General features: G+C 37.9%; 1 protein-coding gene across 6 annotated transcripts in view; it reads left to right on the top strand.

The window, feature by feature from the left end:
• Nucleotides 1-23,649, top strand: part of LOC127619641 (zinc finger protein 40-like) — a 94,402-nt gene that overhangs the window by 27,918 nt on the left and 42,835 nt on the right. Inside the window, exon 1 of one of the 6 annotated variants that reach the window (XM_052092578.1) lies at nt 12,313-12,481. The exons of 4 other annotated variants lie outside the window; for them this stretch is intronic. The gene's annotated coding sequence lies outside the window, so the exon portion shown is untranslated. Of the gene's footprint in view, nt 1-12,312; nt 12,497-23,649 lie in introns of those variants that run through there. One more of the 6 variants, XM_052092577.1, reaches the window with a different exon arrangement.

Below are 23,649 nucleotides of genomic sequence, written 5' to 3'. Positions count from 1 at the left end.
CTCTCTCTCTCTCTCTCTCTCTCTCTCTCTCTCGTCTCTCAACCTTGGCTGTGTCCTTGTCCCTGAAATCTTGGAGAGCTTTCTAGTATTTGCTTTCACTAGCATCAGCTCCGAATCTCGCAGAAGAGGTCAGATAATATCATAGACTAATTCTGAAACATCCAGCTCTCATTTCATTTGTATGAATATTAAAGTGCCATTGCAAAAAAAAAAGAAAAGAAAAAAAAAAAGAATACAAATATGAATACATGTGAGTGTTTCACACTTATCACATCACACATTTCTCTCTTTCACACATACATTTGTTTAGGCAGTGGCAGTGGTTATTAATAATTAGAATTGGCATTATGAAGCGTTAAATACGTGTTTGTAGTTTCAGACTGTGGGCATTACCTGGAAATAGTGAGAGGGTGGAAAACTGTCCATTCATAAGAAAACTGACATTTTCACCCCTTTATCTAAGCTCAGTTTTCCATTTAAAGCCTATTCACACAGAGCACCGTTTTTTTGGCACATATTTTTGCCACAGCAAGGGTTTAAATCAAAAGTATGGGCTCCTGCACACTGGGTGCAAAAGTTCACACAACAGCAGTGCAATGTTTTTTGTTGTTGTGTAGGTTAATTCTTAGTTTCTATAGGTTAAAAGGTTGGATCATGTGACTGGCATTCTACATAAAAGGTGAGCTGTTGATATTGGTGATACTGTTATATTCAACAGAATGGGATGCATTTAAAGACCTTTTCACATCCGGAGTGACATGGAAAAGTGTACCAAATCGTCAATGGAAATGCTATATAAATAAAGTTGGATTGTGAAAATATTGACGTTGCATAGCGTAATGGAGGCAGATCTGAATGCGAGTTTACAGTGGACACACACACCCCTATCACCATGCTGCTCGAGTCAGAGCTGGTTATCGGTGAAATTGAGCAGCAATCTCAATATATTTATTATCAAACTGACAATATAACGCACAAGCACATCGCAGTCTTACGAACAAGCTGTAGCCGTTGAAAAACAAGTGAGTAAAAGATAACTATATTTAACGTTTTGAATCACAATACACTAAATATAAAGGGGGAAAAACACATACTCATGCTGTGCATCCCAAGATAACTGCATTCAATAATATAAATAAACGGCTTCCGAAGCGTTGTATTCATTAGCGATCAACTCGTGAAATGTCTCGAACACAACCGCAAATTCGCCGTTATTTGAAATGTAAATTCAAGCCAGCTGATCATGTAACCAATGACGTTTGGGTTAAGTAGCAATTGTTTTCCTTCAAAACTGACGAAAATACACCTTGCCGTCTTCACCAACATGCGATTGATGCTTCGTTCAACTCTACACGAGGTTGTGGTATTTATAAGAAAGGGGCGGGGTTTAAGCGGACTAAATGATTGGAGAAGTCCTGCGTATCTGTAGTTTCACTGGAAGATCAAGTCATTGCATTTTAATTAAACATTATGAGTAAAAAAAACTAACTAAAAAAACATGCATGGATGAATTGTTCACAATAAGATCAATAACATACATTTAGAAAACAGATTTCATTTCATGCCGATTAAATTTATAACAAACGAGCGCTGAGACTGAGCACTATCTGCAAGCATCGTTCGATATTTCTGCATGTTAAGATGAACGGAAGAAGATATTGATCCAATCAGATGCAACTATTTGCTTCTTTAGTTCATTTTTGATCACTTTAAATCCTATAAAACTCAATTATTTTCATGGTAAATAAATAAAATCACTAGTTTAGTTTATGGCTGTCAATCTATTCAAATTTGTAATCGAATTTATTACATGGTATGCTGAATAATGAATCAAATGAATTGCAATTAATCGGCATACTTAAATATTTGCTTAGAAAGCCCCTCAAATAACAATAATTCAATATATAATGATTAAATCATTTTAAATAATTATATTTAGATAATTATAACATATATACATATATATATACACTTTTGGAGCATCTCGCTTGCGTTGCGTCATAAACATACCGTTTTTAGGTCGCTGTGTCAAGTTAAACTAAGTTTGAAACTTAGAAAAACACGTCTTGAGATATCCTCAGATTTGTGCTCCATCAAGTTGTGTTTGTAAGCAAGCGTGTGCTCATCTTGTGTTGTCTGCTCTCGGTAAGTGTGGTTTGCTCTCTGTATAAGCTGTGCATTGCATATACAGCGGGTTTCACTTACTGCCCCCTGGAGAAATCAGGTGGTACTACAAGCTTGAATTGCGCATATGGAAAGAATATTCCTTAATATAGTCCAGGGATATGATTAATTGTTAATTTAACATGTTATTTTTTATTTAATTAATCACACTGAATTAAAGAGTTAAATCGACAGCCCTAGTCAAAACCTTTTAGTATCTATATTTTTATGTGAGTATGAGCTTTGGGGGCAGCTGTGGCTCAGGTGGTAGAGCGGCTCGGCTGCTAATCGCAAGGTTGGCGGTTCGATTCCCTTGCATGGCAGCTCTGCGGCCATTGGTGTATGAGTGTGAACGTGTGTGTGTGTGTGTGTGAATGGGTGATAGGGGTCACAGTGTAAAGCATATACTAGAAAAGCCAAATGAACAAGTGACTGAATGAGCCATAGCATTTGTGAAGTGCTATTCGAGTGACAAAAGTGACATGCTTTTCATGGAAATGAGATACATTTTTATGCAACTGAAGCCTCTGTCAGCGAGATCTCGTGCAATCAAAAGGCATCAGCCGTCAATGAGGAGGGGAAACCAGTTGCTGGCTGTCAGTGCACTGGTCTTGTGTTTGAAGTGTAATTTAGATCAACGCCGCAGTGGGAAAGCTTGTCCTTTTCGCTGCAGGGTCAAATGTTTGGAGGGGTTAGGCCTAATATTATTATTGACTGTCAGTGACGTGCACAGACCTTAGCAGGGACAGAGGCGGAAGGATAAAAAAGGGCACTGGTTTATATATATATGTATATACAGTATCACACAAAAGTGAGTACACCCCTCACATTTTTGTAAATATTTGATTATATCTTTTCATGTGTCAACACTGAAGAAATGACACTTTGCTACAATGTAAAGTAGTGAGTGTACAGCTTGTATAACAGTGTACATTTTCTGTCCCCTCAAAATAACTCAACACACAGCCATTAATGTCTAAACCGCTGGCAACAAAAGTGAGTACACCCCTAAGTGAAAATGTCCAAATTGGGCCCAAAATGTCAACATTTTTTGTGGTCACCATTATTTTCCCACACTGCTTTAACCCTCTTGGACATGGAGTTCACCAGAGCTTCACAGGTTGCCACTGGCATCCTCTTCCACTCCTCCATGACGACATCACGGAGGTTGGTGGATGTTAGAGAACTTGTGCTCCTCCACCTTCCGTTTGAGGATGCCCCACAGATGCTCAATAGGGTTTAAGTCTGGAGGCATGCTTGGCCAGTCCATCACCTTCACCCTTTTGTTGCCAGCAGTTTAGACATTAATGGCTTTTGTTGAGTTATTTTGAGGGGACAGCAAATGTACACTGTTATACACCATTTCTAGTGCCCCCCTTGGGAGTCGATGCCCTATGCAGACTGAGTAATATGCGTATAGGGAGCGGCGGTACTGTGGTAGCCTAATGGTATTTTTCTGAAAGTGATTAGTCTAATGGCTTATTAGTTTCAACAAAACCAAACTGGCTTTGGCTGAACCTGACAGCTCCTTGTTTATGTAAATACTCTATAAAAGATGGATTTATATCAATGAAAGCGACGTGACCGCTCCCATTATAATTAATACATTTGTCTACACTGCAATCGATTATTATTCTTTTGATGAACTTACAACACAATACAAGGAGTGGACTTTTTATCTGACCTGTTACTCGTCTGAGGTAATGGCACTTCGATGTTCCAGGACTAATTCAAAACTGCATTTTTTGCTTCCTTGAAGGGCGCTGCTGAGGGAGGGGACGCCACTCGAAAGCTCATTCAAAACGAAAGTGAGAAAATTAATCTTTTCTCAGAGGGCCTTTCCACAAGACTGTTAGCGAAGGGTACATTCAAGCCATGTTTCCTTCAGAGTACCCACTTCAAGGGCTCTGCATTTCGGGGTGAGTATAGGGCATAGCGAGGATCACATCCGATTGGAATCTGCCCCGATCTGCTGTAGCACACTCTTAAAGGCACCTCCACTTATTTTTCATTAATATGCCCACTCTTTACAAAGAAATCTCATAATGACACATTATTACTGTTATTGTGAGATTATTACGAGATTTTAATTGTGTTTATTTAACTATTTTATTTTTATAATTAAAAGTTCTCCCCTTTTTCTGGACACCTTTAAAGGGCACCTTTAGATTTGTAAATGAAAGCGGTTTGTGCCCCTGCTGCGCCATTCTGTGCACGTCAGTGTTGACTGTGTCGGTAGACAGACACATAACCCACTGTACATAACATAATCGTATGAGAACTCCTAATAATTTCCACAAGATGGCAAAATCATAAGATAAAGTACAGTTTGGCTCCTACAAAAAGGTTGACTTTTATTCCAATAGAGACCAACCAATCAACAAACAGATTTTCAAATCAATACAAAACAGTCATCAAATTTCAGCCCTGCTTCCTATCCAACATCAGTGAACAAATTGAGTTACAATACAAATGACTGATGCTGAGGCGAATGCTTTCGTATGAGCCAACTCGTATGATTTCTTACGATTTCGCCATCTCATACTATAAGTAAGACTTCTCATGAGACCGGGTTGGGCGGGGCTTCATTTTATCCTTTAGGATTTGATTGGATCATAAAAAAAGGGGGGATAATGTTATTTGTACATATTATTTTCCACACCCTCTCAGCCTTGATTACATCAGCAGAAGAAAAGAGTTGTTTCAGAGGCAGAGAAAGTTTAAGATTATGAAAACAAGCATTTTTTTCTTCAGAATAATGTTTGCTGGTGAATTGTGACCAATAAGACAATGGGCATAGGTAATAAAACCTTATAACTATAATAAATGTTGTATTTAAGTCAATAACAGACCTATATTCCATAGTTCTGTTGTTCATGTAAAATCTTGCAAATATCAATAATTTTTAAAATTGGGATTTCAGGGCCTGTAATTTAAATATACTGTAAATATGGTAAATGGTCTGCACTTATATAGCGCCTTTTTAACCTTAACGGTTTTCAAAGTGCTTTACACTGTGACTCATTCACACACGCATTCACACACCAATGACGGCAAAGCTGCCATGCATGGTGCTAGCCTGCCATTGGGAGCAACTTGGGGTTCAGTGTCTTGCCCAAGGACACTTCGGCATGTGGAGTCGTGTGGGCTGGGATCGCAATCCTGCGATTTGTGGCCGACCCGCTCTACCAACAGAGCCACAGCTGCCCCTAAATATATATTTTCTGGTAAAATTCACCTCTAAAATATTCCATTGGCTATTTCTCTTTGTAAGTGCAATCTCTATGACGTGATCTTAAAAATCACGTAATCATGAACGACGGGAAGCATCATGGAAATTGAAAGGAATATTCCGGGTTTAAGCTCAGTCGACAGCATTTAAGTTCCAGTGAGGCACTTACAATGGAAGTCAATGGGGCCAATATTTGGATGGTTTAAATGCAGATATGTGAAGATTATAATTCTATAAAAGCATTTGGATATATAGTTACAGAGAAAAGTTTAGTACACGATATCATCACACTAAAATCACATACATATTGTTTACGTTTGAGGCTATACTTTTGAAACGGTGAGTATTTTTACAGATTGGCTCCATTGACTTCCATTGTAAGTGTCTCACTGTAACCTCGATTTGTGCTTTTTTTTTTCAGTCAAAAAAGTCTAAATGTATTTTTGTGGTAATCAATATTATGCCACAAATGCTGCTGATTGAGCTTAATTTGTATTGAACATGGAATATTCCTTTAATGGCTTTCAATCTGAGTGATTGCGTGATATAATTGTGCTTTATTATGATGAACAATTAGAGCCATAATTAGAACTAAATGATTTGAGAGGAACAGATGATTTAGATCAAAGAGGTTGTGAAATATAATAATGCTCATTATTGATTTTCTGCAGAGAAATTGACTGATGACGTGCTTGGCAATAACTCATGTTCAGAGACGAAATACCATAAAACGCAGACTGAAAAGAGATTGATTGGCTAACGAGTGATAAAGAGGGATGAGATGATGTGAGCGTAGAAAGAGAAACGAGAAAAAGAGAGAACAATGATTTAGTAACCGCAGGAGAAGGGTTAAACCGTTCTACCATGAACGTATGCCAAGAGAGAGAAAGCTGTGATGAATGAACATAGGAAAATAATAAAAGACGGGCGAAGGAAATGATTGGCAGAGAGGGACAATTGCAGAAGAGTTGAAGCAGGAGATGTGATGTGTGTGTTCGTGTGTTCTCATTTGCCCTCTGGATGAGTTTCATCGTCTTGCGTAACATGCAAGTTGTTTCTTCAGCAGCTGTTGCCATGGGAATTTTGCGAGGGGGAGGGTGGACGGGGGTTCGAGCATTCCTATGAATTTCCTCTCTGAGTCTTTCCTCCATTTCCCCTGTCATAGATGCACCAATTAAAAGCAAATTAGCCTGTTAACCAAGCATTTCCTGTTGGTTGAACACAATGGGCAGCACGCAGACAGATCATGACTTTGGCTATGTTTTGAGCAGCGATTGCGCAGTTTTTACGCTTTACAGCATTTATAAAACATTATATGTGAAGAGGTATGCCATTTAAACAGTAGTTTGTCACATTGTTCTATCTGGTCTCATATAAACACGTTGCTATACCTACATTTTTGCTAAAGGATTTTTGTGTGACTCGCGGCAGTGAAATGAACACTAGAGGTTCTACGACTAATGGTGCGTTCACAATCGCAATTAGTAACGTGAACCCGCGAGTCTTCCCTCTTCTCTTCCGGAAAAGGACAGGAGGAGGGGCTTCTACGACTTGGTTCATAGTAAAGTTCAACCAATAGCTGGAATCAAGTAGACGCGCATATTTTCAGAACTTACCGGGTCGTCCAACTTCCTCGCTCACTTTCCTCCAAGCCATGCCTTTTTTTAATCCGGTCTCTGTACATGTATGACGTTGTGTCATGCAATTCCAGGTGCCCACACACCGCTACAACAATGTTTTCATCCATTTGTCCATATTTCTTCTGCTACTACGTCAGTACGTCAGTGACATCTGGACAATCTCAATAGTGATAGGCTTTCGCGACAACGCCCCAAGCAAATGTAAACTCGGCGAATACGCGAATGAAGCGATTTCGCGTGTTCAAGTTTTGCCATTCAATTCATCCACACCACCCGTGAATTCACGTCTATTCGCATCTATGTAACGCCGCGCAAAACTCTCACTTCGCGTAATATGTGCACACACCATAAGACTTTTATTCACCTTTATTCACAAATTGCACGTGAAACGGAAGATCATCAGTACAAAAACTCTTTCTTTTCACCCTGTTCCTCACACAAAGCTGTCTTATTAAATTTAAATTTATGCATTTGGCAGATGCTTTTATCCAAAGTGACTTACAGTGCACTTATTACAGGGACAATGCCCCGGAGCAACCTGGAGTTAAGTGCCTTGCTCAAGGACACAATGGTGGTGGCTGTGGGGATCGAACCAGCGACCTTCTGATTAACAGTTATGTGCTTTAGCCCACTACGCCACCACCGCTCTACTTATTAAATCAAAAACATTTACTGTCACGCATGACTTGTACGGCGATATGTTTTAACTTTTGCATTACATATCCATATTTATATGCTAGTTTGTGTGTGATAGAGCTTTGCACTTCTGATAAAAAAGACCAGAGTACGAGTCCCGAAGAGCCGACACGTGAGCCGAAAGTGTCATAGAAACACCACAAAATGATGTTGATTCTTCAGTAATTAAATGTGTTTATCTCATATATACTTTTACATTACATGTTATTAGGTTTATGTTTAAGGTTAAGGGTAGGAATGTTGATTGTGTTGATTTAAAACTCAATATAGCATTAACCTTAACCTCATCTGTTTAGGAGAATATTGTACTCCCTTTTAGCGCCACTCTGTGGACATTTCAACTCTGAACTGCCTTGTTATGCGTAAGGAACCACGTAATGTCATCTTGCGATATTTCCACCAAAGTCGCATCATTTGAATGAGATCAGGCTCACCTTATCCACAGTTTTCCTGAGCAACCACTGGGTGGCGCCATGATGACTCTAATTGCCTGTTTTCTGTTTCTGGTCTTGAGACGCAATGCAAAACTAACCGAAACTAGCAATCCAGTCAGAGAACAACAAGCATTTAATTTAAGTGTTATTTGGAGAAAAATGTATTTCACGCTCAACTTGTGCAGTTGTTTGCTAGCATAACAACTGAAAGTAGTTAATGATATCATCGTAAGTAGCATTGGTCTCAGAAGTAGCATCAACTCAGACGAGGCCCTGGAACCCAAAGAAAAAGTCATCTTAGATGCATCTTGACTCTGTGAAGTATCGGCACTATAGAACCATATGTTTTTTGACAGCTTCTACAAATGTAATACTTTACCTGCTAAGAATAAACACTGATGTGGTTTAAAAAACTGGAGACCGGAAATAGAAAATGGGTGAACCATGGAACAACTCCGCGGGTTCAGGGAAAAGGTGGATTTTGACTAGTTTCAAATGTAGCAAGTCATTTGGATATTCCACATATTAAGAAATGTAACATACTCTGCTCAGTATACATACTGCATGCTCAAAGTATGAGTAGTATGGTAGTAGCCTATGCATTTCCACATTTTCAAATTTTTGTTGATTTATATATTTCGTTCTGTGCTTTAAGAGCTTTTGTTTTGTCTATAGGGATCTATAGTGAATGTGTGAGTTCTTGTTAATAGAAATACTGTTGGGAAAGTGTGTGTGCTTCAAGTGTGGGAACCGCTGGGTTCTGACTAAACTATGCCTGAGGTAGGACTGTGTAAGGAAAGGTATATGATGACTAACCCTATACATGTGTGTGTGACTGTGTGTCTGTATTAGTCTGTGAAAAGGTGAATCAAACTCATCCACCTGGAAAACCAAGACCTCACAGGTGTTAACCAGAGAGTCAGACAGCTCTGTGTATGAGTGTTTGCATGCAATGAGAAATTCCTGTATGTAACAATCTAACGTGCAGAGGTGTGTGTGCTTGTGTGTGTGCTTGTGTGTGTGTGTGTGTGTGTGTGTGTGTGTGTGTGTGTGTGTGTGTGTGTGTGTGTGTGTGTGTGTGTGTGTGTGTGAGAGAGAGATAGAGAGATTTCAGTGGAAAATGGAACCGTGTGTAGATCCTTTACTGATCTAATGTTTGGGAACAGGTTTGTTGACAAAAGTGCACCAAATCTGACAAAACCTCCATTATGGCTAGTTCAGGAAATATATAAAAACAAAAATCAATTAATAGAAATTTATATTTTAGTTTTTATTTTAAAAAAGCTGAAAGTTTTCTTTTAGTGTAAGGGTTTAGATTAGAGTTAGTCTATAGTAATTATAATTAGCATTATGTGGGTGTGAGTGGGTGTGTGTGAAAATGAAGAACAGGGCAATGTGTGATGATCGTGACTGATTATGTGACTGACATTTTAAACTTTGTTTCAAGACTTATTTAACTACTCCTGTCCGATGTACACTGGTGGCCAAATGTTTGGAATAATGTTCAGATTTTGCTGTTCCGGAAGGAAATTGGTACTTTAATTCACCAAAGTGACATTCAACTGATCACAAAGTATAGTCAGGACATTACTGATATAAAAAAACAGCATCATCAGTATTTGAAAAAAGTCATTTTTGATCAAATCTAGACAGCAGCATCACTCCAACACCTTATCCTTGAGTAATCATGATAAATTGATCATTTGGTTCTAGAAAATCACTTGCCATTATATCAAACACAGCTGAAAGATATTTGGTTCATTAAATGATGCTTAACATTGTCTTAGAGTTTGTTTTTGAGTAGGCACATTATGCAATAGACTGGCATGTCTTAAGGTCAATATTAGGTCAAAAATGGCACCTTTCAAGGGGTGGGATATATTAGGCAGCAAGTGAGCAGTCAGTTCTTGAATTTCACGTGTTGGAAGCAGGAAAAATGGTTAAGCGTAAGGATCCAAGCGATTTTGATAAGGGCCAAATTGTGATGGCTAGACGACTGGGTCATATCATCTCCAAAACGGCAGGTCTTGTGGGTGTTCCAAGTGTGCAGTGGTTAGTACCTACCAAAAGTATTCCAAGGAAGGTCAACCGGTGAATCGGCGACAGGGTCATGGGTGCCCAAGACTCATTGATGCGCTTGGTTAGCGAAGGCTAGCCTTTCTGGTCCAATCTCACAAATTGCTGAAAAACGTAATTCTGGCCATGATATAAAGGTAATAGAACACACAGTGTATCACAGCAGACCGGACAGAGTACCCATGCTGACCCCGTCCTTCACCGAAAGCACATACAATGGGCACGTGAGCATCAGATCTGGACCAAGGAGCAAATGAAGAAGGTGGCCTGGTCTGATGAATCACGTTTTCTTTTCGATCATATGGACAGCTGGGTGCATGTGTGTCGTTTACCTGGGGAACAGATGGCAGCAGGATGCACTATGGGAAGGAGGATGGACGGTGGGAAGTGGGAAGTGGGAAACCTTGTGTCCTGGCATTCATGTGGATATTACTTTGACACGTACCACCTACCTATACATCTTTGCAGACCAGGTACACCCTTTTGTGGCAATGGTATTCCCTGATGGCAGTGGCCTCTTTCAGCAGGATAATGCACACTGCCACACTGCAAAAATTGTTTTGAGGAACATGACAAAGAGTTCAATGTGTTGAATTGGCCTCCAAATTCCCCAGATCTCAAACCCGATTGAGCATCTATGGGATGTGCTGGACCAAGAAGTCCGATCCATGGAGGCCCCACCTTGCAACTTACAGGATCTGTTGCTAATGTCTTGATGCCAGACACAACAGCACACCTTCAGAGGTCTTGTGGAGTTCATTCATCTCAAAATGGGGGCCTGGGTAGCTCAGCGAGCAAAGACGCTGACTACCACCACTGGAGTCACGAGTTCAAATCCAGGTTGTGCTGAGTGACTCCAGCCAGGTCTCCTAAGCAACCAAATTGACCCGGTTGCTATGGAGAGTAGAGTCACATGGGGTAACCTCCTCGCTATAATGTGATTCTCGCTCTCGGTGGGGCGCGTGGTGAGTTGTGCGTGGAGGACGAATCTCAGTTGCTTCCGCGTCTGAGACCGTCAATCCACGCATCTTATCACGTGACTTGTTGAGTGTGTGCGTTACCACAGAGACGTAGCATGTGTGGAGGCTTCACTCTACTCTACGCATTAACGCGCTCAACAAGTCACGTGATGAGATGAGTGGATTGACTGTCTCAGACGTGGAGGCAACTGAGATTCGTCCTCCGCCACCCGGATTGAGGCGAGTAACCGCACCACCCGAGGACTTGGAGTGCATTGGGAATTGGACATTTCTGAATTTGGGAGAAAATTTCATAACAGAAAACTCTGTTAAAAATACTGGCTGAATGATCAGTTATAGTCCAATGTCAATAATCTTAAAATAGTAATGTCAATTTCGAAATATCGGCCGATTTATTGGATATCAGTTAATATTACTAATATCAAACTGTCATGATGTAAATATAAAAAAAATATACAGTATCAACATTTTGCCACAAATGCAGTACATTATGCATTTGTGGTATAAAGCTGATTACCAAAAATTTAATGTTTTTTTCTCCATTTTAATATAAACACTTTTAGCATTGTGGACTGTCCTCATTCACTTCCATTGTAAGTGCCTTGCCATATATTTTTGCGTGGGTGGCTGTGCCGTGTGCAGTGTGTTGGCCCAAATCATGTATTAATAGGTGTGTGTGGCTGTAACGTAGGCGGTAGCTCTCTGCAAGTGGGTTAGGAGCTAATCTGATGCTGACAAACTCTCGGCTTCCACCGCTGTGTGTTCGGCCTGGCACATTTAGCCGAAGGAATTAAGCAGCCAGCTTTTTATAGACCTTCCATCCTGCTTTGTGTCTCGCACTCTCGTTTGCTAAGAGAGGAAGTCCGTGTGGTGGTAGCCAGGGCTTTCCCTGATTTAGTGCAGGGATTAAAAACACTGAAAAAGTAGTTGGCAAAAAAAAAAAAAAAGGCACAGAAGGAGGAGACATAGAGAAAGAGAGAGAGACAGGGAAGGAGGGAACAAACAAGGCAGGATTGTAAACGGTAGAGTGAGATATCAGCACTCAGCCAGCATTTCAGACGGACTGAAAGCGAAAGAGACAGAAGAGAGTTTCTAGGCGAGGTGTGTCCGCTGTGGTCGGAGGTTTTGTGGTTATTTGGTGTGTGTGTGTGTGTTTGAGAGAGAACACACTCCGAGGGGACGTCCAGGTGTTCCCCTGCGGCGTTCCTCAACGCCTTAGGGAAATCCGGCTCGTCTGTTGTCCTGAAACGGGCTGCTCAGGTACTGTGTGTGCAGGTGTGTGATCTGTTTGTAAACTTATTCACATGTTGACTTCTTTTCTTTTTTCAGTAAGAACTAACAGTCTTTTAGACTTCAATGTGATAAGGTTTTTGAAAAATGTTGCACGGTTTGGCCAGCTGTTCGTCTGTCTTGTATGATTGGCCAGCATTACTTCTGGTTTTTTGAAAGTGTTGTACGATTGGTCAGCTGTAAATAATTATTTGTAATATTTAAAGCGTTGTACGATTAGCCAGGTTTACGTTTTTATTTTTGAAAATGTTGCCTGATTGGCCAGCTTTACCTGTCTCTGTCCTTTTCAAAGTGTTTTGATTGGCCATTTTGCGTTTTTATTTGTAGTTATGAAAGTGTTGCGTGATTTGCTGGATTTGCATTTGTTTATATATATATATATATATATTGTTTTTTTTTAAAGTGTTGTATGATTGGTCAGTTTTACGTAAATATTTGTATTTTTAAAGTGTTGTAGGATTGGTCAGTTTTACGTAAATAGTTGTATTTTTAAAGTGTTGTACGATTGCTCAGTTTTACGTAAATATTTGTATTTTTAAAGTGTTGTACGGTTGCTCAGTTTTACGTAAATATTTGTATTTTTAAAGTGTTGTACGATTGCTCAGTTTTACGTAAATATTTGTATTTTTAAAGTGTTGTACGATTGCTCAGTTTTACGTAAATATTTGTATTTTTAAAGTGTTGTACGATTGCTCAGTTTTATGTAAATATTTGTATTTTTAAAGTGTTGTACGATTGCTCAGTTTTACGTAAATATTTGTATTTTTAAAGTGTTGTACGATTGGTCAGTTTTACGTAAATATTTGTATTTTTAAAGTGTTGTACGATTGCTCAGTTTTACGTAAATATTTGTATTTTTAAAGTGTTATGCGGTTGCTCAGTTTTACGTAAATATTTGTATTTTTAAAGTGTTGTCACGATTGCTCAGTTTTACGTAAATATTTGTATTTTTAAAGTGTTATGCGATTGCTCAGTTTTACGTAAATATTTGTATTTTTAAAGTGTTGTACGATTGCTCAGTTTTACGTAAATATTTGTATTTTTAAAGTGTTGTACGATTGCTCAGTTAAAGTAAATATTTGTATTTTTAAAGTGTTGTACGATTGCTCAGTTTTACGTAAATATTTGTATTTTTAAAGTGTCGTACGATTGCTCAGTTTTACGTAAATATTTGTATTTTTAAAGTGTTGTACGATTGCTCAGTTTTACGTAAATATTGTATTTTTAAAGTGTTGTACGATTGCTCAGTTTTACGTAAATATTTGTATTTTTAAAGTGTTGTACGATTGCTCAGTTTTACGTAAATATTTGTATTTTTAAAGTGTTGTACGATTGCTCAGTTTTACGTAAATATTTGTATTTTTAAAGTGTTGTACGATTGGTCAGTTTTACGTAAATATTTGTATTTTAAAGTGTTTTACGATTGCTCAGTTAAAGTAAATATTTGTATTTTTAAAGTGTTTTACGATTGCTCAGTTAACGTAAATATTTGTATTTTTAAAGTGTTGTACGATTGCTCAGTTAACGTAAATATTTGTATTTTTAAAGTGTTTTACGATTGCTCAGTTTTACGTAAATATTTGTATTTTTAAAGTGTTGTACGATTGCTCAGTTTTACGTAAATATTTGTATTTTTAATGTGTTTTACGATTGCTCAGTTTTACGTAAATATTTGTCTTTTTAAAGTGTTGTACGATTGCTCAGTTTTACGTAAATATTTGTATTTTTAAAGTGTTGTACGATTGGTCAGTTTTACGTAAATATTTGTATTTTTAAAGTGTTGTACGATTGGTCAGTTTTACGTAAATATTTGTATTTTTAAAGTGTTGTACGATTGGTCAGTTTTACGTAAATATTTGTATTTTTAAAGTGTTGTACGATTGCTCAGTTTTACATAAATATTTGTATTTTTAATGTGTTGTACGATTGCTCAGTTTTACGTAAATATTTGTATTTTTAAAGTGTCGTACGATTGCTCAGTTTTACGTAAATATTTGTATTTTTAAAGTGTTGTACGATTGGTCAGTTTTACGTAAATATTTGTATTTTTAAAGTGTTGTACGATTGGTCAGTTTTACGTAAATATTTGTATTTTTAATGTGTTGTACGATTGCTCAGTTTTACATAAATATTTGTATTTTTAAAGTGTTGTACGATTGCTCAGTTTTACGTAAATATTTGTATTTTTAAAGTGTTGTACGATTGCTCAGTTAACGTAAATATTTGTATTTTTAATGTGTTGTACGATTGCTCAGTTTTACGTAAATATTTGTATTTTTAAAGTGTTGTACGATTGCTCAGTTTTACGTAAATATTTGTATTTTTAAAGTGTTGTACGATTGCTCAGTTTTACGTAAATATTTGTATTTTTAAAGTGTTGTACGATTGCTCAGTTTTACGTAATTATTTGTATTTTTAAAGTGTCGTACGATTGCTCAGTTTTACGTAAATATTTGTATTTTTAAAGTGTTGTACGATTGCTCAGTTAAAGTAAATATTTGTATTTTTAAAGTGTTGTACGATTGCTCAGTTTTACGTAAATATTTGTATTTTTAAAGTGTTGTACGATTGGTCAGTTTTACGTAAATATTTGTATTTTTAAAGTGTTGTACGATTGCTCAGTTTTACGTAAATATTTGTATTTTTAATGTGTTGTACGATTGCTCAGTTTTACGTAAATATTTGTATTTTTAAAGTGTCGTATGATTGCTCAGTTTTACGTAAATATTTGTATTTTTAAAGTGTCGTACGATTGCTCAGTTTTACGTAAATATTTGTATTTTTAAAGTGTCATACGATTGCTCAGTTTTACGTAAATATTTGTATTTTTAAAGTGTTGTACGATTGCTCGGTTTTACGTAAATATTTGTATTTTTAAAGTGTTGTACGATTGGTCAGTTTTACGTAAATATTTGTATTTTTAAAGTGTCGTACGATTGCTCAGTTTTATGTAAATATTTGTATTTTTAAAGTGTTGTACGATTGCTCAGTTTTACGTAAATATTTGTATTTTTAATGTGTTGTACGATTGCTCAGTTTTACGTAAATATTTGTATTTTTAAAGTGTCGTACGATTGCTCAGTTTTACGTAAATATTTGTATTTTTAAAGTGTCGTACGATTGCTCAGTTTTACGTAAATATTTGTATTTTTAAAGTGTTGTACGATTGCTCGGTTTTACGTAAATATTTGTATTTTTAAAGTGTTGTACGATTGCTCGGTTTTACGTAAATATTTGTATTTTTAATGTGTTGTACGATTGCTCAGTTTTACGTAAATATTTGTATTTTTAAAGTGTTGTACGATTGGTCAGTTTTACATAAATATTTGTATTTTTAAAGTGTTGTACGATTGGTCAGTTTTACATAAATATTTGTATTTTTAAAGTGTTGTACGATTGGTCAATTTTACGTAAATATTTGTATTTTTAAAGTGTTGTACGATTGGTCAGTTTTACATATTTATTTGTAGTTTTGAAAGTGGTGCTTGATTGGCCAGATTTGTGCTTGTTGATGTTTTTTTAAATAAGTTGTCTTATTAGCCAGCATTTGCTTTTTGAAAGTGTTTTATGATTGGTCCGTTTTACGTAATTATATTTTTTTTAAAGTGTTAAAAGTTTTGCCAGCTTTAAGTTTGTATTTTTTGACATGATTGACCATTTTACGTATTTTATTTGTAGTTTTGAAAGTGTTGAGTGATTGGCTAGCTTTACATTTGTTTGTTGTCTTTCTGAATGGCCAACTTTACGTTTGCTTTTTGAAAGCGTTGCATGATTGGTCAGTTTACATAATAATTTGTAATATTTAAAGCGGTCTACGTTTGGCCAGCTTTACGTTTGTATTTTTGAAAAGGTTGCCTGATTGGCCAGCTTTGCCGGTCTCTTTGTCCTTTTGAAAGTGTTTCATGATTTGCCATTTTACGTGTTTATTTTTAGTTTTGAAAGTCTCTAACGATTGGCTAGCTTTACATTGATGTTGTTTTTTAAAATATGTTGTGTGATTGGCCAGCTTTGCGTTGGCTTTTTGAAAGTATTGTATGATTGGCCAGCTTTGTGTTTGTAGTTTTGAAAATGTTGCCTTACTGGCCAACATTACGTTCGTTTTTTTGACTGTGTTGTGCAATTGGTCAATTTTGCACATGTATCTGAATTATTAAAAGAATTATACGATTGGCCAGTTTTATGTGCATATTTTGGATTATGTTGTCTGATTGGCCAGCTTTACGTATCTTTGTTCTTTTTAAAGTATATTTTACGTATTCATCTGTATGTATTGAAAGTGTTGAGCGATTGACCAGCTTTACAGATGTTTTTTAAAATGTTGCGCAGTTGTCAATTTACTGTAGGCCCTCTGTCCTGTCGTCTGTATATATGATAGGTTGGTTTGAGATAATTAACCCAAAATGGATCATGGATGAGCCCACAGTGGTTATGTAACAGACAAGAGTCAGGGATGGAGGTAGTCCTACACATACACAAGACACAAACCTGGCTCGAGAGTTCTGCTTTATGTTAACACCAGAAAGACAAATTACCCCCATTAGCAAGTGAGAGTATTGTTAACACTGTCCCAAGATATTTCACGGATGTGTGAATGTTTGTGAGTACAAGAGATTGTTTATGGACTGGGAGGTCGATGTCGATGGATTCTGATGGGTCGTAGCCAAAGCAGTGAGACAGATTTATTTAATAGCATCATATGGATGAATCAGAGACCGAAACGGAAAGCAGACAGACAGTAAAAGAGATAAACAGAGAGAGAGAGAGAGAGAGAGAGAGAGAGATAGTGTTGTAAGTTGATAAAGCACAGCTTTGATAAAGGTAAAAAAGTCTTTGGACTTTGGATGTCTTAGTCAATTTTACAGTTGCTACATTTAAAGCCACAGAGAACCGTAAAAGTAGAAAATCATATTTTAGCACACTGGCTGATTGACAGGTAAGATGGTGATCCTTTATGGTGTCTTGGGATAATTTAAGGCCAAAGTATATTTAGTTTTCCACGTGGCAGCACATTGCACATAACGCAATTTAGTCATTGGCACAGTACACACGGACGGTAGACACGTGGATCCTATCGGATACTCTATCTTTAGAAGTTATACTACAAATACGATATGTTCACAGGAGTTTCTGACTGCCTCAAAATGTGATTTTTGTAATACAGTCACAAAAATGTTGTACCCGATTTACACCTGTATTTAGTGCTGCTTGTGAATGGACCATGGTAAATGGTCTGCACTTATATAACGCCTTTTTAACCTTATCGGTATTCAAACGCTTTACAATGTGACCCATTCTCACACACACACACTCACACACCAATGATGGCAGAGCTGCCATGCAAGGCGCTAGCCTGCCATTGGGAGCAACTTGGGGTTCAGTGTCTTGCCCAAGGACACTTCGGCATGTGGATTCGTGTGGGCCGGGAATCGAACCGCCAACCCTGCGATTAGCGGCCGACCCACTCTACCACCTGAGCCACAGCCGCCTTACCCGAAATGGAGATTAATACTAGGTTTTCAGGGCATACAAAACTGAGAAATTTAAAAAGTATAGAAAATGGAGTGAGAGACAGAGAAATGTTGAGGTCACAGGAGAGAGAATAATGATGTGAAAATGAAGTGCACAGTGGAGGAGGTAAAGATGGAGAGGTAGATGGAGAACTGTTATTTGTAGATCTTCCGTAATGCTTGTCTCGCGGTGTGTGCTTTTCTTTGTTAGATTATATAATGCAGCCTCCAGCCAGGCTCTAATCAGCACAGGAAAACACCAAAGCAGCTCTCACACACACACACATACACTCAGAGATGACAGACACTCGGCTGTTCAGTCTGTAACTTGTCAAGTTGCTTTGGCTAACACTGAAGCGCTAGTCAGCTTGAGATACACACATCCTCGCACACATGCTGCTCATTGGTCTACATCCTAAATCACATGCTTTCTGAATAGAATTATTAGGATCAACGTAATATTCAAATTTACCCTATTTACATTCTTAATGCATAGTCCTAGTCTCATTGAGCATAATTCTTCACATTCCCCCCAAAAATGTTTGTCGTGTTTTATCAAAATGCAATGACTTGCTCCGCCTCTGAAACGACTTTCTTTTTCAGCTGATGTCACAAATATCTCCCACGTTTCGAGTTCTCCCCCCACGGTGCCCCTTTGCATTGTGTGGCTCCCTTACGAATTGCATATATAGTTTTTGTGCTTCTTTGTTGAACAAAGAGGTCTGTGGTATCGAAATGAATCTTTGTTAATTACTAATTATCAATTTATTAGTGATTAATATATTAATATATCTAAATATACAATTTGAAATGTTTGGACTTTCCCATCACCAGCTAAGTAAGATTGGCCATCTTAATATTTGTATTTCTTGATTGAATGATTGTATCTTATTGCATTTGCAGTTTTGAAACAATTGCACGATTGCACAGCTGTAAGCTAGTGTCATACGATTGTGCAGCTTTACTTTAGTATTTTTAAATCTGTTATACGGTTTACCAGCTTTACGTTTGCATTTTTGAGAATTTCGTCCAATTTGTTAGCATTGTTAGCGACTGGACTGTTTTATTTATTTTAATTAGTGTTTTTTTTTTTATATTTTTCCTTATTGAATAAGCTGATGGGTCACATTATGGAAGTAAATTGAGTCGTGAAATGCATTTAATTTTGACTTGGCTAGATGCTAATGTTTATATGCAAAATGCAAAACGCTGTGCAACAAATATTTGCTTCCAAATACATATGCATTGTCTTAACATACATATTGAAAGGTAAGTGCTTTCCCATGACGGGAAAAGTGCATACATGTGTGACAAATTGTGCCAAAAACAGGAAGTGATCAAGTTCCTCATGTATTATAGGTTAAACCAAAAACACACTTGCATGATTCAGTTCCGTAACAAGATGTTACACTTGTTAAATGAAAGCAATTGTGGTTTGATCAAAACACAGGTGTCCTCATTAGAGCAGTGTCATGTGGCAGCAACAGGAAACTGAACCCAGGTCAGTATGAAGGTGATGATTGTGTGTACAGCATCGGATGATTTTCTGGATCAGTGGTTTTCAACCAGGGGGTCGGGACCCACTAGGTCAGGGGTGGGGAACGTCATATTGTATTTTGACAGACCATTGCAAGCAATTGTATGGCCCTTGAATCATTTTGTAAATATTAAAATGGTCCTTAATGGAATAAAGGGTCCCTACCCCTGCACTAGGGGGCCTCAACACACTTCTGGAGGGGCCTCAAGATCACTTATATATGATAGATTTTGTCTAACTTACTGAAAATGCTAAACATATGTAATAACTCCCTATAACAGCTTACTTTTTATGAAGAATATACAGTTCTAGACATTTCTGGAATCACAGGTTTTAAGGAAATATCTATTAATATAAATATCTAATAGCCTACATGGGGGGGGCCTTGGAGTCAATAAGGTTGAGATCCTCTGCCCTGGATGATAGGATACAGGATTCACTGTTTTCAGGTCAGTGTGTTTCAAGACAGGAAGTCTAAACTTCAGATGTACTTGCCAGAGAGTTTCTTGCTTGTTCGCAAACAGACAGGAAGAGCCTAGAAGTGCAGAACAACACCTGTCACTTGTCTCCTGAGGCACACTCGCGCACATACTTAAGCTGCGTTCACACTGCCAGCTACTTTGTCGCTGCATGTCGCCAGTGGCTGGCAGTTAGGTCGCTAGTGGTGTGTATGGAGAGTCTAAACAGCACTGTTTCTTTACAATTAATATTATTGTTAAAATATTAGGATCACGTGAGCTCTACCATCATCTCTCATATTGGCTGTCACTCCCGAAATTCGCTCTTCATTTGCAGTTAAACATTTCTTAACTATGTCGCGTTGCTGGACACGCCCACATCCAATGGTCGCCAATGGTCGCCAATCCGTCGTGTTGCCGGAAGTCACGAGCTCTGATTTAGATGAGGTCGTTTTGTCGCTGCGTGTCGCTAGCAGTGTGAACGCAGCTTTACTAACTCTTACAGGAAGTCAGATTATTAGCATTCTGTGCTATTGGAACCATAAGACAAGCATCATTACTATCATTACATCATTACATTACCTTAAAAGTGCAATATATTAGCAAATTAGTAAATTAACATTTTTATAAGATCTTATAAATTATATATTTATAATTTATTAAAAAAAAAAACATTAAATAATTTGCTAATATATTGCACTTTTAAGGCCTTATACTGTAGCTTCCATATAGCTTTACTATTAAATAATGCCTTTCAGAAGCTTTGTGTGAATTGCTAATCTTAGATTTGTCTGTATATCAATCTGATTTCTTTCCTTCTCTTTTCTTCAGCTGCGTTTTGGTGTTTCATAACGTATATAATCCAGGTTACCCAGCAGAATTTAAGTCAGTGAGAGAATTCCATGAATGAACGCTAAACAGGCTCCACGTCCTAATGAGCTCTGAGGAATTAGTGTGTTCTCTCTAAACATGACCCACGGCGAATCCCCTCGCTGTGCCGCATGCCCTCATCTGCCCCGTAACACGCGGTGTTTCCTGCCATTTCCTGCTCTTGGAATGCCACATCATAATTCACTAATTGTTGACTTGGCTAAATCCATTTAGCGGGAAAATCTTCCCCTTCAGATTAGCGGTCACTAGTGCGGGCTTGTTGATGTTGAATGGATTTAGTGAGGGAGGAGTTGGGGAGTTGCATGTGAGGTTCTGCTAATTGAATGCGATATGCTGCCCTCAATCCTTCAAAAAGAAATTCTCATCGCTTTGTTAATACAGAATTGAGGTTGCGCCACAATTAAAACTAAACTTTAGGAGCAACTCTCCTGGATTGTCCAAAGGTTGTATTTGTAGTTCATGACTAAAAATACTGTGGGTGATGTCAGTACTTTATAAGGGGTGTAGCAGTGCTGCTAAACAGAGTGTCTGAAACTTTAATAGGAAGTAACATTGTTTGGAAAGCTACTTTAAAACTGTAGCATGCCAAGCTTCAGTATTTAACATTTTAGCTACACTACAAACTACTAGTTAACAAAAAGTAGCAAACTAAAAGTTAGACTTTTAGCTGCAGTACAAGCTACTAACAAAAAGTAGCTAACTGTAAAGGCTAATTTATACTTACTAGGTGGAAAGGCTTCTCTTGGTTCACCTACATATGATGATGATGCAGCTGAGGAGTTGTTACCAAGGTTACTAAAATGGATAACTTTGAAGTCCATCTCTCAGAAATTGTGTAGAAATATACATTTATATATGCAGCACAAACTCCACAAAGACATGGCCACTGCAAATGTATTTGACGTTTTTATGAACTTGGATCAAATAACTTGCCGCCATAAGTGGAAGGGGATCCGTGACAAGTTTAACAATGGATTATTTTTAAAACGACACCACGCTTAAGTATAAATGCTGGCTTTGTTCACCCAAGAGAAAAAAGTCTGGCTTCTTCCAAAGTATAAACCAGGCTTAAACTAGCTTTTAAGGTACACTACTGGCTATTAACAAAACATTTGAAAATGTACTGTGGCTGGATGCCTTATTCTTTAGAATATATATATATATGTTACTCCCAATTTGGAATGCCCAATTCCCAATGTGCTTTTTAAGTCCTTATGGTGGCGTAGTGATTCGCCTCAATGCGGGTGGCGGAGGACGAATCCCAGTTACCTCCGCATCTGAGACCGTCAACCCGTGCATCTTATCACGTGGCTTGTTGTGCGTGTTACCACATCCATGCTCAACTCGCCATGCGACCCTCCCTATCAACCGGGCCAATTTGGTTGCTTAGGAGACCTGGCTTGAGTCATTCAGCACACCCTGGGATTTGAATTGGTGAACTCCAGGGGTGGTAGCTAGCGTCTTTACCACTGAGCTACCCAGGCCCCCCAGAATATATGATTTAGTGGTTAGCGCAAGTGTTCTAGACCCATTGAATCTTGGTGTTCATACAGGAGATATGGCCTACATCATGCCCTGATCACATTCTACTGTCTCTGTCAATAAAAGTGGCAGCCCAAAACAAAAATACAATTGAGAACGATTCTGTAGTGAAAGCCATTTGATGTGTGTCTTCTTGGTGTTAAACAGTCTGACTACAAGACATTCTGATATCACCGTAAATGGCACCTCAGCTCTCAAAGGAATGCATTGCCCTTTTCTCCTTTTCATACGGTAATATTAATATTTGATGAGAGCTGGATTCTTTTGCTTTGCTCCAAGTACAGCTGGAAAAAAAACTCAGCGGCATAAAGGAAAAGAATTGAATGTGCTTTTGTGTTGGTGTGATACAGTCGCAATGACAGCTGCATTCGAGACGAACCCTACGATTCTCTCGCAGAGCTGTTTTGAAAAGAAATGGTGATGGAAGACTTTTTCTTCCTCCAATGTGAGACCTTTTCTTTTTCTTATTATTCAAATTGTCCCTTTGTCACATTCAGATTGGTTTCAGATTCATATGCAAAGACACTCATAAAGCAAGGCTGTATTTAGTGTGTGTGTTTGTGTGTGTGTGTGTGTGTGTGTAGAGAGAGAGAGTGATTTACTTTCAAAGCATGTGTAAGTGTAAAACAGGTGTGTTAATTTCACATTTATTTTATAATTTCTTCTGCAATTAACCCTTTATTAAGCTCTACGTTCTTTCTGAGACAAGCATAATTATTATTGAGTTCATAATTGTTCTAAACCCCTAACCCCGAGTAATGAACTTCTCCACGTAACATCCCATACCATTTGTGCTACAGACACAGTCCGCTTAACATGTGCATTTCGTCTTTTAACATCCAGGTATCATGTATTTTTGGAAGATCAGCCCTTGTTGAATATTTTCTTTAGTGACATTAAGAATGTTTGTAACAGTTGCTAACGGTTTATGATTTTTAACCAACCAATGAGTAGGGCTGGGTATCGTGTTCGATACATTTTAGGCACCGAACGAATTGCCTCTAAACAATCGAGTGTCAAAAAATGTCTTGTCGTTCGGTACCCAATTCCGATACCTAAGGGCTCAATCTCATCAACGTCAGTGATAAACATGTAGCATGCTAGATGTGCCCAAATCTAAAAGTGGATGTAGTGTGTATGCGTCTCAAACCCCATACATGTGAAAGATGTGGAAAAGATCAGAAGTGTGGCTACATTTCACCA

This window comes from Xyrauchen texanus, chromosome 26, assembly GCF_025860055.1.
Source record: "Xyrauchen texanus isolate HMW12.3.18 chromosome 26, RBS_HiC_50CHRs, whole genome shotgun sequence".
NCBI classification, from domain to species: Eukaryota; Metazoa; Chordata; class Actinopteri; order Cypriniformes; family Catostomidae; genus Xyrauchen; species Xyrauchen texanus.
Note: the sequence above shows the minus strand (reverse complement) of the source record. Positions and strands in the feature narration are given on the sequence as shown.